This window comes from Pagrus major, chromosome 14, assembly GCF_040436345.1.
Source record: "Pagrus major chromosome 14, Pma_NU_1.0".
Lineage (NCBI taxonomy): Eukaryota > Metazoa > Chordata > Actinopteri > Spariformes > Sparidae > Pagrus > Pagrus major.
Genome location: NC_133228.1, coordinates 622731 through 638293, shown reverse-complemented (window position 1 = coordinate 638293; position 15563 = coordinate 622731). Strand labels below are relative to the sequence as shown.

The window sequence follows — 15563 nt, the reverse complement described above, 5'->3', positions numbered from 1 at the left end:
AGCTTTGGAGAAGTGTTCTTTTCGACAGTTGTACTTTATTAGTATTTGTAGATGTGCGGTCTATGGCTATAATTTATTAAATAATCTCTTACATGCTTAGAAATTATATGATAACTTTTGATCAACTCAAAGTTGCTAGTTTTATCACCAGATACTTATTTGGAAAGGTCAAATAGAGCTCTGGTAGCTCATGTCACCATGTGATAAATCATTTTCCAGGACATTTTACTTTTTTTCCCTCATTTTTCATGTGTTTTCTATGACTGGAAAATTGGTCAATCATTTTCCAGGTTATTTAATATAATACACAATTTTACACAATATAGTAGGGGTCACACACACACACACCAATGCGCACGAATACGCCTGCAAAACTCACCGTTTAATAGGGACAATGCAATTAGCCTACCATTTATACACTGGTGCTAGCTGTCCGTCACTAATTCGCGGTTAGTGGCGATAATTAAGATTATTTCAGATGTTTTGAGCAGCCAATATTTGTCATGGTGATAGAATTCGCGGTTAGTGGCGATAATTCAGATTATTTCAGATGTTTTGAGCAGCCAATATTTGTCATGGTGATATTATTACATTAACGTAGCCTAGTAGTTTTGATGATGACTCATTAGTTGGACTGATGAGCCATAATCTTACCGTATGCTGCACTCTGCATCAATGAATGTTTAGCCGCACGTAGCTGCATCAACCAATCACGAAGCACCTTGATCTGCCAATAAGATGACGGCACCTCATGAATATTAATAAGATTCCCAGACTTATCCTACGAATAAAAATATCGCCCGCGGGACGGCGGAGATCAACATGGCTACCTCCGCAGTTCACGTTGATGAGGAAGACACGGAAGACGTTACCACACTGACAGCATCTCCTCCGGTAGAAGACGACAGTCACCCGCCGTGGTCATACCTGGCAACAATGTCTGGCTACCTTGGGATGGGGGAAAATCCTAAAACATACAGAATGAAGTGCCTCTTGTGCATGCCAAAGTGCCATGAGATAAAGGCGTTTAAGAACTCTCCGTCCAACCTTAAGAATCACATTGAGGTAAATGAATTAAGTAACGTTAATAGCTGCCAATGTCATCTCATGTGCCAGGAGTATAAATATGCAATTTCCTGATAAAACATAGTTTTAGCCAACATTTTAGCCTACATATTTCGTTAGCCAACATTACGTGCAAGCTAACGTTGCTAGTAACTTTAGTATCACACGTGGTGGCGTGGACAAGTATGGATAAACCTACGCGACACACACACCCACAGTATTTTACACTTTATTCTAGAAAATATCTTGCGCAAATTGTTCTGCAGGAGTGTCGATAAAACAGGGTTAGCATCTTAACCTATTCGAAGGAGGCAGCTTTCCTTCCGCATGATAAATTTTCAATATCAAGCGCTTCACTTTTTTTATTGATTATTATCAGATGCACAAGATCTGTAACTTGAAGTTAAGCAATATTGAAAATCTGCATTTTTGTTCATAGGAGCTGTAGTGAAATAGCACGCTGTTTAATAAAATAGCTTTGTTTTTGTTTTTTAGTGTATTTGTTGTAATGCACAGCTATTGCCAGTCTGGGTCTAGAGCAGATATGAAAAAAGTGCATGTATGTGCATATAATAACTACCAGATACAGAGCACATCTGCAAAAGTTGGAACCAAAACTGCATTTATGTTAACCACAAAGAAAAAAGGGGGGAAAGCAGATGTCCAAGCTCAATGTGCTGCATGATGTTTTAGCTTGTACATCTGCTATTTTTTAAACAATTTGGCATTTTTGAAAGATAAAATATAGTTGACAGTTGACCAACATTTTTATCAATTGGACATGCCCACAATTGGGACACCAGGGTGAAAGTGGTTAGAACAATCCAGACCTGTCATTGTGGTAACTGTTGAGTAATGTCTTGAGTATCATTTAAACTAATAATATTATTTATTTTATTCATGTATTTTTCATCTAGAGAGCACATCCACAAATGAAAATGAAGCCTTCAGAGAGCTTCTCGCAGATCTCCTTCCTACTGTCAAAGTCATCACACGGGTCACCCTGAGATCAAGGATTGAAGATTTAGCAAAGACTATGAAAAGCGTGGTAACTGAGGAGATGAGTAAAGTGGACCACATCGCCACCACTACAGACTGCTGGTCAGTTAGGAGAATGAGCTTCCTTGGTGTGACTGCCCACTGGGTCAACCCGGGTCATAATGACCACTAAAAAAGCAGAGCTCCACTAAAGAGCCTGCAATCGTTGCAGAAGGTTATCTGATGTTTTCTAAGAATTTTGGACGTGTGGGGCGAACTATTTCTTTCTTAGCTGAAGCCGACAACGGGACAAAATAAATGTAAAGACAGACATAGTGGAGTTCCTATTTTCGTTTTGATAGGTATAATAAATTCTATAGTCTACCCCTTACATGACCTGGAAAGTGACATTATTCTAAAACGCATAAGAATAACTCCCCCGACATGGTTAGAAAATACTGCCTCTAGGCCTGTCACAATTATTACATAATCGCCTGATAGTGATTATTTGAGCTGACCGCGATCATTTTGCATAATCGTCAGATTCCACGATCAAGGGAATTCTACTCCAATGTTAGAAATGCCGCATAAACATGCTTGGATGGAAACATGGTGTTTTAAGAGCAGCGTGGCTCCTTTTTAAGAGCGTAGCGAGTGGTGAAGCCGGAGACAGAGAGATGGTGGCTGAGCTCAGAGCTGACAGGTGTGGGTGATGGAGGAGAGAAGAAATTAACAGTAAAGTTGTCTAGTAGTAGTAAATGTACAGTTTAGGTTTCTGTTTGTCTCTGAGTAAATGCTGCAGCTCCTCAGGACCCAGGAAAGTTCCCGTGTCTTGCTTCCCAGCTGCTGGGTAAAGTGAGGGAGGAGCTAGGCTAGGTTACGGTTAGCCCCGAAGTTAGCATCAACTTCGACCCTGGAGGCAAACCAAAGTCTCTGCTGAAGCAGGAACGGTTAACTACGGAAATGAGGAGAACATTACTCGCCCTGCCTCATCGGCATGCAAAAAGTAATCAGGAGTAAATGCTAAACGTCAGTATATTTTCCTGCTTTTTTGTCCTTTGCCAATTACACCTATGAAAAAACTGCAACATTCAGCAAGTGTCATGGGCTGTGGAATAAGTGTGGAAGATCCTGCCAAGCAGCTGAAGCTGTGGAAGATGCCTGCTCCCTCCAGCTGCTACGACCAAATGCCACCAGGTGGAACTCGCTGTTTATGGCTGTGGAAAGGCTACTCAAGAATCTGAGAGAGAAGGGAGAGCCAGCTTTAAGAGAGATCTGTGCAGAATTGAAGGTTCCAATGTAAGTTGGAATTATGTATTTTTTATTTATTTATTTATTTTTTGCCTCTCATGGCTTCTGTGAATGTCCCTGACTTGTATCATATTTAAATGAGACTCGTTTAAAAACCACTTGACCCCTTTAGAAATGATCCCTGAGGTGATAGTGCTATGCTCCATTAAAGTCCTCATTTCATACTATGTTCACCTTCCTAGTGGTTTAGTTTACCGGAGCTATTAAATATTTTTACCACCACTAGAATGCAGTAATATGTTGAACATACACTATCTAGCTTTCACCAACCTACCTACAACTGCACTCTAGTGGTTATAAAAATATTCAATCTCTTAAGTAAACTAAACCATTATAAGGAGCTGTAGACAACCTCGGAACTGGTTCATACACAATGTACTGTAAAACCTTGCTTTGTATGTTTTCTAGGTTACTGATTTTTGGGTACAATATTCATGCATAATTGTAAAACAGTGGTTTGTTTTCTCCCTAACCGGTTCCATCCAGTTGAGCTCACTTTCCTCAAAGAGTACTACACCACCATGAGCCCTGTCGCCCAGTCCATCAACATCCTCCAAGGAGAAGCGGAAGTCCAGATAGGATGGCTTCTTCCGACGATTTCCCTGCTGAGCAGCAAACTGGAAAAAATAAAGATTGAACAGAGGCACTGCAAGCCGTTGGTTGAAGCCATTCAAGTGGGCATCCAGAACCGTTTTGGCGAGATGTTAAAGAGACCCTGAATTGATTGCTGCAGCGATTCTCATCCCAAAGTTCAGAACGGCCTGGATCAAAGATGATGCTACACTGAGAATTGGTAAGACAACATGAAGATCTTTAAAATAAAGGAAATGTAGCAAATATACATTAAATTACAAATTGAATGTACACTTACTACATTTGTTATTTTATTATTCATTTTATACATCAGTCTAATTTCGAATTACGTTGATAGTATTTCAGCTGTAATCAGGGTACTGTAAATTTTGTTTTTGAAGTTCGGGGCCTGAAAATATCTCAAGATGTCTGGAATTGTTAGAGTCAAGACATTAAATTTGTGTTTCTCTCCTTGTTTATTCCCTGAATTTGGCAGATACAGAAATTGTGAAAGTAGCCAATCTGCAAGCTCACACTGCCTCGTGTTGCGAGCTTGTAGATCTATTTTCATAATTTGTCTCAACTTTTTTTCTATTATTTTATTTATTTTTTGCTAATTTTGGCCTTTTGTTTCTGATAGTATTGTTTGTCAATGTAATTTAATTTTTTTCCCTTAGAGTTATGGAAAATGTCATAAATGTAATTAAATTTGTCCTATAAAAATGTGCACATACCCTGGCTGTACTAATGCTAGTTTCACCCTCCCTGTGTTTCAGGGTTGGACTACATCAGGGAGCAGTTGGAGGATTCTTCCATTTCAGCAGATGTTGGATCCGGCTCATCTGATGAGGGAGATTTCTTCCATGCCCTGAAAAGATCCCACGAAACACAAAGCGCCACCAAGCAACTTGATTCGTACCCAACCTACTCAACAGACAACATCAAGATACTGAAGACATTTCCTGTGGTTCTCAAGTTGTCTGTCAAATTCAACACACCTCTGCCTGCTTCTGCAGCCTGTGAAAGACTGTTCAGCATAGCAGGTCTCATCTTCAGCCCAAAAAGAGCACGGCTAGCTGCGAACACTTTTGAAAATCAACTTCTGCTGAGGATGAACCGCGAGTTCAACTTCTCTATCACCACTAGAACCAGAACCAGAAAGTTTTTGTGTGTGGTGTGAGTATGCCTCAGCCCATGAGGATTCCCCCAACATAGTTTAAAAGTGGAAAAGTGGTCCTTAAGTTTAATTTTGCAATACAGTTTGTGCAAGACACTTGTTCAGAAAAGTGATGTGCAACCAGTCTCCAGTGATGGTGCTGTGTGTAGTGAGAATGTATTTTATAAGTTGTATTCTTAACCAGACACAAGGCCCCTTATTTAGTTGTGTTCTCTGAGGCAGATAGGAGGCATTTTTTTGTGTTCTTAGGCAGACAGACACTTTATGTATAGTTGTGTTCTCAGGAAGACGCGAGACACTTGATTCACTCACTCCACATGTTTGCTCAGGTGGTTTTTTGTTTTTGTTTTATCATACCACATCTATTTCATTCACCTGAAAGTGAAATAAAGAGAACAAGGGGAGAACTATTTTTGGTTGTTTTGCTTCTTTTTATGCATACTATAAAAATACTTTGTACTTTACTTGTACTTGTACTTTTGATACTTGAGTATATTTTTTCACAAGATACTTAAGTACATTTAATGTGAGCTACTTTAAGACTTTTACTCAAGTAATTTTCTTAAGGGTGAGTAACTTTTAACAAAGTCATTTTCATTTATGGTACTTGTAATTTTACTTAGTTATTTTTTTCAAGTACTTTATACACCTCTGCAAGGGGGGCGGCATCCCCCCTCAAATCGCCTACTGGTTTCAACACTTGTAGTGATCAAATAGCTCTGCAAGCGTTGTCAATCAAGCGAGTTGAATATTAACACCTGTGACTGAGTTACATTCACTCCTGGCGGAGTTAATCACAACATCCGGTTTGGATGCCTTTTTCACTCATGTCGGTTGGTAATAGGAGAAGACGGCAAAGACCCTGTGTGGATTATACGGCTTAAATAAGGTAAGAACCGAATATATTTACTTCTACGGGATGGTAATCGCTGTATGAAGTCGTGTTAACATATCATGGGGTGTGAAGCGAATTAATTGTCATTGACCTGGTTGAGACAAGCTGTTAATTACGTTCACGTTTGCTGGCAACAAGTGGTTGCTTAAAACAAAGTTATTGAGTGGCAACTTATTTATCCGGCCAAATATCAAGTGTTAAGCTAAAATAAATGTGTTAAGATGTACTAAGGTGACCAGTGGTGGATGAATTAGCGTTTTTTAAGTCAAATGATGGTGAGTGTTTTGTCAAATTTTAATCTGCGCATCAATGTGGGGGAGGGGTGGTGGTGGCGGCGTCGTCGTCGTAGTGAAATTGTCAAGAGGTCCTGGCTGCAGACCTCCACTGTGAGGTCGCTACCGCCGCAGGCTCCACTCTCAGGCCGCCTCCACTGTCAGGACAGGAAATGCACGGGATACATTTCAAAATAAAATCGCGAATGCACTTCCGGTTGAATCGTTTTCCTCACAAATGCATTAATTAGTAAACAATATGACGTAAAATCTATTAATTCCTTGCCTATAGTATAAATCGTTATATCGTATTTATATAGTAAACTTTTTTGTTTGTCGTTTTTGGTCCGTGTTTTCCTTTTATGTTGCGCATGAGCCCCAACGTGGGCATTTTGTTTTATTCTGTCCAAATCTAGGACAAAAAGCCCGACTAATATACACTGCACTGCGTAATTTTACAACTTAGTCATTACGAAAAACAAACGGTGGGTGATATGACTCGGGGCTCAATAGTCTATTTGCAGCCTACTACAAAGCTGAGGATCTTGAAAAGAGAAGGTCAAATAGTTGATAAATGAAAACAATGGAGGGCAGGAATAACATTGCTCAGTGCACAAATGGTCTTTTAAGTTATTACTCATGTTCATAAGCCAACATCTCATAAGATGTCATTGGCCTATACATTTTATTGTGCACTATACAGTACTTAACTGACTTTTTATCATTTAACTTTGACTTTATTGAACTGCTCTTTTTCTATATATTTTTTCAATTTTTCTTCCTGTTGTATAATTCTGTATTTTTATTCTTTACCACCATAAATTTCATGTTTGGTTCTATGTCTATGCTAATTATGTTCTTGTTCTGCTGGAACACCCAAGTAGCTACCACTAAATACTACCCTTACTCTTGATATCTACAGTATAATCCAAGTGAATTATTAAGTGATCCATGAGAAAAACAAAAAACACACAAAAAAAAAACACAAGTCACAACATGAATAAATGTTCTGTAGCCCTTTATTCTTTATTCTAACACAAACTCACTCATCTGTGTGACATTCACAATAGGCCAAATAATTTCTTCTGTCCATTATTTCTTCACAGAATTTCCACATGTCCTCAGTATTGTAAAACGTGAACTTGAAGGGCTCCAGGATTGTTTCCTTTTTATGCTCATCCACCTCTTCTTTCCACACCCTCCCATATTGCACAGCAGCCTCAGCCTGTTTCTCCTCCCCCAAGCACAGAACATCAGGCAGGTCTACTTTGGCAGACAACAGTTGTCTGTTGGCCTCAACCCGCTCTGCTGCATGTCTGCAATCGTGAAGAATGCGATCTTCAACCGACTCCTATGGAAAAGACAAAGAAAGATGTCTGTACATAGATGCTGCACCAACAGTATCTGACCAATAGATACTGTGAAAAAGCTTACCCCTTCCACTGGTGTGTCCACATCGGCAGGTCTGACTGAGACCTCAGCCTGCTGCTCTTCTTCCTGAAAATATATAGATAAGCAAAATGATCAGTTGTAATATTCAAAACACAAGCTCCAAAAAGAAGAAAAAGAAAAGATCCCATCAGTCAGTCTGGAGGTCAGAGGGCCCTTCTCAGACGTCACTCTAAATGTGTATTTCCTTCCTCAGTATCAAAAATAAAAGTACTGATGGTGCAGAAGCTACTTCTCAGTAATTTCAGTTACTATTCGTTTTGTTTATATACTGTAGTTTACAACAGAGGTGGAAAAATAAAAAAGTAAAAATGTGCCATGTAGTCCTGCCACATTTTGATTCCACTTGTGCACTTAAACAGGTGATATCACTAATTAGCTAGTCGACCTCTGGCAAAACATCATGGTGTGTTGCATCGTGTTGGTAGCTTGGCTGTCTCACATATCACGTCTGTGAGTTCAGAAAGACACGTTTTCAACTTTGTGACGATGCCCAGCTAATGCAAGGAGAGTTTACAAAAATGTTTTATAACATTACATACAAACAAATGCGAACAGTTACTTTAGGTTATGCACTATACAGTTAATAATCCCTGATAATTTACGGTGTTGATGCTAACCTCCACTGGTGAAAGTTAACTTTGACGTTATCTAACTAATTTGCATCATTAATGACTACTATAACGTTATTATTTTACGGCACCTATATTGACGAAGAACACAAGAAACCATGCATTTACTTTCTGTGGATAATAAAAATCAGCAACTCACTGCTACTCGGAACACATGCTCACTCGCTGGTCTCTCTCGAATGAAAATGCAGGTGAAATCCAGATTTAAATGTCGTCACTTTCCGTCCTGACAGTGGAGGTGTCCTGACAGTGGAGCCTGCACCGGAAGCGACTTCACAGTGGAGGCCTGCAGCCAGGTGCCTCTCAACTTTTCTGGCCCTGGTTGCTTCAAACTGCGTTTGACTTCCCCATTTTGTAGCTAGAGCAAGAGTGGCAGATTTAGCCTCATCAAATTGCTCCCTAAACTCCATCAAAACACTGATGGCGTTTTGCAGAAGAGTAGATGCTTTCAGAATATCCGCGTCCTTAGCTTGCAGTAACTGTGAGGCAGCGTTTATACATTCAAGAATCTTGGTTTGCATGTTGACTAAAAATATGAAAGAAAATTTGCTTATGGCATTCTTGAGCGCACTTGCTTCACCACGCTCATCGTTTTTGTCACTGGTCAGGGATATTTTGATGAGGGCTTTTATAATGTCTCCATATCTGTGCCTTAACGCAAAAAGCGCATCATGTCGAGATGTCCAGCGAGTGGGACAGAGGCGTTTTAATGTGACAGTTCTGCTCTCTGGCTTCATTAACTCACTGAGGAGCGCTCATCGTTTGATACTGTGACCAAAAAAGTTGTACAGGATCTCTACAGTGTCATGGAACTGCTTCACTCCAGGGACGTTTTTAACAGAGTCGTTGAGAGCTAGGTTGAGATTATGAGCAGCGCAATGAACATAACAGGCAAGGGGCTCCTTCTCTGCTATTCTTGCCTGTACTCCTGAATATGCACCACTCATATTCACGGCCCCATCATAGCCCTGTCCGCGGCATTTTGTCAGATCTATTCCGTTTTTCTCTATAGAGCCCAGGATTTGGTTTTCAAGCTCTGATGCTGATGAGCCCACAGTCGCCTCAAAACCCAAAAACACTTAATTGATCTGTATATCTGTTGCAATATCCATGTCATTCTTAACAACAGTTACGTAACTGTACACCTGGCTCAGCTGGTCTATCTTTGACACATCTTGCGTTGTGTCCATGATAATCGAATAAAACGGGGCTTCATTTATTTCATTAATTATGTCAGCTTTCACGCGTTGAGATAATATGTAAATAATCTCATCTTGAATCTGGTGACTTAGGTATTTCGCTGACCCTTCTGGTCGGTTGATTAGCTCTTTCAAAACAGGGTCATAGCGAGCTAATAACTCGATTATTGACAAAAAGTTGCCAGCATTTCCCTGACCTAGAACTTCCCTGTGCCCCCTGAATGCCAGGTTGCATGAAGCCAGAGTAAGAGTTACATTTACAATGCACTCCACGACCTGTCTCCAAAACAAGGCTGCATTACGTACATTCCTCTCCATTTCGTCTATTGTGTTGTTGAGTTTCCACTGCTCGTAGACTATGCATGCAGCAAGATGTATTTGCGTGGATTCATGCTTCTCAACTTTGGCAGAAAGATGTTTCCAATCTCTTATTCCGTTTACCCATGCATTGTTGTAATACGGGGCATTTCGGTTGGCAAAAAGACAGCAAGGCTCACAGTAACAGCAGTCTAATTTGGGGGAATAGTACATCCAGCTGCGGGGAAGTTTCATCCCAACTTTAGTGGTAGAGGTGTAATAACTTTCCGAAAAACACAGATTGTCGTTATCAGTGGGAAATGGACCTTTGGGTCTGTATGGGCCCATCTTAAGGATATATCTTTTAATGTTGGCGTCCTGGATGTTTTCAACAAAATTGGCCCAATCAGTCAGAAAACATCATCATCCACGGTCTGCGTGTCACCTGTAGCATGAGGAGACCTGCTGCTTTCATTTCCAGTGTCCAGTGCGGGTGAGGAGGGGGGCTGCTGGTCAGGTACCAGGTCTGGCTCTACCCTGGAGCAGCTAGCAACTGCTGAGTCCCTAACATCACCGCGATACAGCCGAGAGAGAAAGAAGGGGATTTAAGCTAGGCGGCTGGGCTACTACAATAACAACCATCAACAGTTTACAACTAACTCACACATTGTGTATAGTGCAGTGATTGTTAGAATTGCTACCTGTAAATCTGGCTCCCTGACTGTGCTGGCAGTATTGGCGGGCCTGAATCGCTGCCAACAACAATGTCGGGTTCATCTCCAGGGGGACGAACAAAATATGTGTCCAGTTTTTGTAATTTGGCTTTTCCTTGCTCTCTTTTTTCCTTTTCTTTGCACTTTGCCCGCTTTTATGTTTATATGAACTGCCACTCATGTTAACTTCGTAGTAAAAATGCTCCACCTAGCTTGCACTCTGTTGACAAGTGACTGATGACGTTGGTGGACGGTTGATGACAATTTTGCCCAAAATACACTTGGAGACAATATCGGCGATCCACTTGTAAATTTGCACATCGTAAAGTGAAATGTGAGAGTGAAAATAAAGTCATACAGCACAACATTTTATTCAATATTTTACACCTACTACATCACTAAAGTCAGTCTTGTAAAGTTTCACTCAAGTTTAGTGTGGAGCATAAATCACATGCTTTAAACACAAGTGTATCACACACGGAATAAGAACTTATTCATCCATTTCAAGCAATAAACATAACTTATCTATTGGTCTTTCCAAAACACTAGTTTTAGTTTTCACAAAAGCACATCTAACAAGACCTTTTGCATCAGAAACTGCCTTTTCAACTTTTCCCATCACCCGTGAACTTCTTGGTGCACCGTCGTCCACTATAAGAACGACATGTCCTCCCTTCAGATTTTTCCTGATTTCAGTCCACTTCTGCCTCTCCTGCAGAAGCGGCAAGTACCCTGGTCCAGCGTTTCCAGAAGATGTCAGACAGGTATTGTACCTGTTTCCACCTCTTCCTGGCATACAAGTCCTCTTTCTGAAACACTCCAGGAGGCAGCACTGGTTGGCTTTTCAGAAGAAGTAAATGGTTTGGTGTGAGAGCCTCAATGTCATGTGGATCATTTGACACTCTTGTTATAGGTCTGCCATTTACAATAGCCTCGACTTCACAGAACAATGTGTGGAGACGTTCATCATCAAGAGGCTGCTGTTTCAGTATCTGGTTAAGAATTCTCCTCACAGAACGAATCTGCCTCTCCCAGATGCCTCCAAAATGTGAACCTGCTAGTGGGTTGAATATCCAAGTGATTCCTTTCTGCATGAGCATATTTGAGATTTTTGACTGATTCCAGCCTCTGATTGCTTCACGCATTTCTTTCTCTGCACCCACCAGATTCGTGCCATTATCTGACCTCATTATAGACACCTGGCCTCTCCTGGCTATAAATCGTCCAAAGGAATCAGTTTCGAGAGAATTAGCAACTTCTATATGAATTGCTCTGACTGTGAGACATGTGAACAAGACCCCATACCTCTTGACCATACTCCTCCCACACTTGACCTCAAAGGGTCCGAAATAGTCTATTCCTACACTAGTGAACGGAGGATTGTCTGGTATCAGGCGATCTTGTGGCAGATTTGCCATTCTCTGTTCACCAGGTTTTGCTGATATCTTTCTTGATCCTGCACGACAGGATCAAGCTTGATGATGTGACTTCTTCTCTTCAGCTTGTCACCTTTCTAAAGAGTCATCAGTTCATCACATAAGCCTTGCATTTGATACAGTTTGACAATTTCAATCTCTCCCAGTGCAATATCTTCAGTAGTGAGCAAAGATCCACTGATAGTTGTTTTGAACTTTTGCATCTGGTTTGCAACAATCTCAGTTTTCCTTTCATGACTCAGTCTCCCACTTGCTTGTAATGTGAGTAATTTGCGATGTACACTCAGTTTGTGGAGCAGTTGTTTCAACTTCATCATCCAGGAAACTGCTCTTGTTAATCTGTGCCATTCTGAATAATGACAAATGAGCTTGTTAAGTGTATTCTCATATGCATTTGTAGCATTCGCACTCACTGCAGCTTTAACTTCAACAACATCTTTCTGTATCTTCTTTGATATCAGGTGAAACTGGCCAGTGTTTCTCATCTTTCTTCAAAAAATCTGGCCCACCAGTCCAGTCCTGACACTTTATGAATGTGTCTGCATTCATGCCTCTGGATGCATGGTCGGCTGGATTCAGCTCAGAGTTCACATACATCCACTGACAGTGGATTTAATCAGTGTTTTAATGGAGACACTCTGGACTTCCCAATGATGAATGAACAGTGAACTGAACCCTTTTTGTTTTTAATGAGAAGGTAGGTGACAACTCCATAACCTTTCTCACTCGCGTCTGCAAAGTGGTGCATTTGTGCAGATGTGACTTTTCCAAAACCAACTGGTTTTAGACATCTGTCCAATGTGAAACCATGAAGTTTTGCAAGATCCAAAATCCACTTTTGTGACTTTTGAGCCAGGTCAGCAGGGATATCTTAATCCCAGGAGACTTTCCTGCCACACAGCTCCTGCAGGATCATTTTAGCTGGAAGGATGACAGGTGACAAAAACCCTAACGGGTCATATACAGGACTTACAAATGACAGGATGCCACGTCTAGTTTATGGTGTATTCTTTGCATTAATTCTGACCTTGAAAACATCTGACTCTGTACACCAGTTCACTCAAGGACTCAAGGATTCAAGGACTCTTCCGTCAGGTAATGCATCATGATCAAGGTCCAAATCTTTAACCTCTTTTGCTCTTTCTGACTCAGGAATGGAGGCTAGAACAGTCCTGCTATTACTCATCCACTTTGTAAGATGAAATCCTCCACTCTCACACAGTGCTGTCAAGTCTCTGACCACATCAACTGCTTGCACTGCAAAAAAGGAATTTCAAGAAAGTAAAAAAAGCCTTGTATCAAGAAAATAAGTCTTATTTTTTTGCCCAAAAAGAATATTAATCTTGTCAAGCATGTTTTGATTAGAAAAAATATCTCATTTTAAGAAAGTGTGCCTTACTTTTTCTTGTTAAGATATACCAGCTAATTTTGAGCTAGAATGAACCAGAAACAGAGTATAAAAATGTTTTACAATAAAACCCAGTGCAGTGACAAGATTATTTGCCTTATTTTAAGAGTAAGACCATTTGCACAACTTCTCAATTTAAGAATGCCATGAAACAAGGACAATTAAAGGTTTATTATTATTATTATTATTATTATTATTATTTTCATTGCAGGGCAGAACCTGCTGCTTCATATCTAACATATTAAGATGACAGCAGACTGGTCTATACAACACACAACATAATACAAATAACCATGCTGAATGAAAACTGCATGGCCCATAAACAAAACAAAATGAAAAAATGGCCAAAATGATATGACCCTTGACTCAATTGCATCCTGAATCACAAAAGAACATGCAGTATCCTGCAGCATCGGCATCTGACTGCTAATTGATTGTTCATCTGAAGAAGAAAGAATCATGAAACAACAAAATTGACGGTCAAGAAGCACAGTTTGTGGCAAACACATTAAACAGTGCGCCTTTTACAGTCCATCAGATGAGGCTCTGTGTAGCCCAAGCACATCTCCCAGATAATATTTTGTAGGGACATATGTCACATCCTTGTGAGTATAACTATAATATGGAGTGAAATCTACCAGATTATCAGATGCTATGAGTTCAGTTCAGTGCCGGATTGGCAATACGGGCAAACCGGGCATTGTCCCGGTGGCCTGCGAGGCTTTCTGGCCTACTGGCCTGCGTTATTTTTATTTATTTTATTTATTTTACGACGTGAAATATAATAACAATTTAACATACCGTTGTAGGCGAATGACGGTATATAAGCCCTCCTATTGGTGCATAAACTGGTAGCTCGGCCCATTGTTCATGACTGATGTAGCTGCTGGACCAATGAGCTGAGGGCAGGGTCTGCCCGGCAGGTCCCCTCCCTCTCGGGCTACAAGGTGCCTGTAAAAACAGCTAAGACCGAGCGTGATAAAAAGTAGTTTATAGTAGCTTATCTGACCATGGATGGCAAAAAGAGAAAGGGTGGCGCTGAAAGAGCTAGGGACCAAAAGAGAATGGCCCTCCAGGTGGATGCTGCAAAATGTAGAAAAATATTCGATATGTTTGCATCTTCTGGACGCGGAGATTCAACATCTGCGGCAGCTTCAAGTGGCGGAGAAGGTCAACAGGTGGACCCGGGGAGCACTACGGCCATGATCACTGTGAGTATAATTGATAAACTGCAACCTAACTGGTTCATAAATCAGATATCTGTGTAAGACAGAGATGGACATCTGTCACACCTGTCTCTGTCATCACTCAGATATGTATTATAATTGGATATTAATTTCATTGGTGCTAACTCTGCCAGTCATGTAACCTAGCCATTAAGCAATGCAACCTGGGCAAATGGTGTGCATGCTAGCTAGCAGGCAGGTTGTTTCATCATGGCTAGTTGGACTGGCAGTTTGATGGATTTATTTCGCCTCTGACCTGAAATTAAGTTCTCTCGCACATCTGTCATTAAGAGGGGGTGAAGTGTCGTCTACCGGGGTCACTCATACATCTGTCATTAAGATGGCAGAGGTGGGGGTGTTGGAATATTTGTACTTATGGGTGTGAAGTACTGTGTACTCATATCATTACTAGTGTCTATACTGTACATACCTACCATAGTACTATACTGTAAATACCCCAGTGTACTCATATCATTACTACTGTCTATAGTGAACATACCGTTTTTGTGTATTGCAGTATCAAATTTCCACCTTTTGTATCGAGCCATTTCTTGTTTTATGATGAATTGGATTGCAATTATATATCATTTATGGTATACAGTATTTATATATAACCAATGTTATTATATAATTTCTATTTATTCTTAGATGTAAGTATCGAAGCTGAATGAAATTACCCACCCCGAATAAATGAATGAAATAAATAAATAAATACCCCCCCCCCCCCCCCCCCCCCCAAAAAAAAAAAAAAAAAAAACAGGTGGTGGCCTGGCCTAAGTAAAAAATGCCCGGCCTAAAAAAATGGCCCAGTCCAGCCCTGGTTCAGTTGCTTGTGCCATGTTTGGAATCTCTATTGTATATGCCATGTAATTTCCATCATAGCGAACAGTAGTATGCTGCTGCAACTCAAAACAATATAATGATGAGTTAAT

General features: G+C 40.5%; 1 long non-coding RNA gene across 1 annotated transcript; it reads left to right on the top strand.

Annotated features, from left to right (window-relative positions):
* Window positions 1-3126: 3126 nt before the first annotated feature.
* LOC141008522 (uncharacterized) lies at window positions 3127-4821 on the top strand. Its single transcript, XR_012180081.1, has 3 exons — window positions 3127-3342; window positions 3841-4147; window positions 4704-4821. It is a non-coding gene; the product is annotated as an uncharacterized lncRNA (long non-coding RNA).
* The last annotated feature ends 10742 nt before the right edge of the window (window positions 4822-15563 follow it).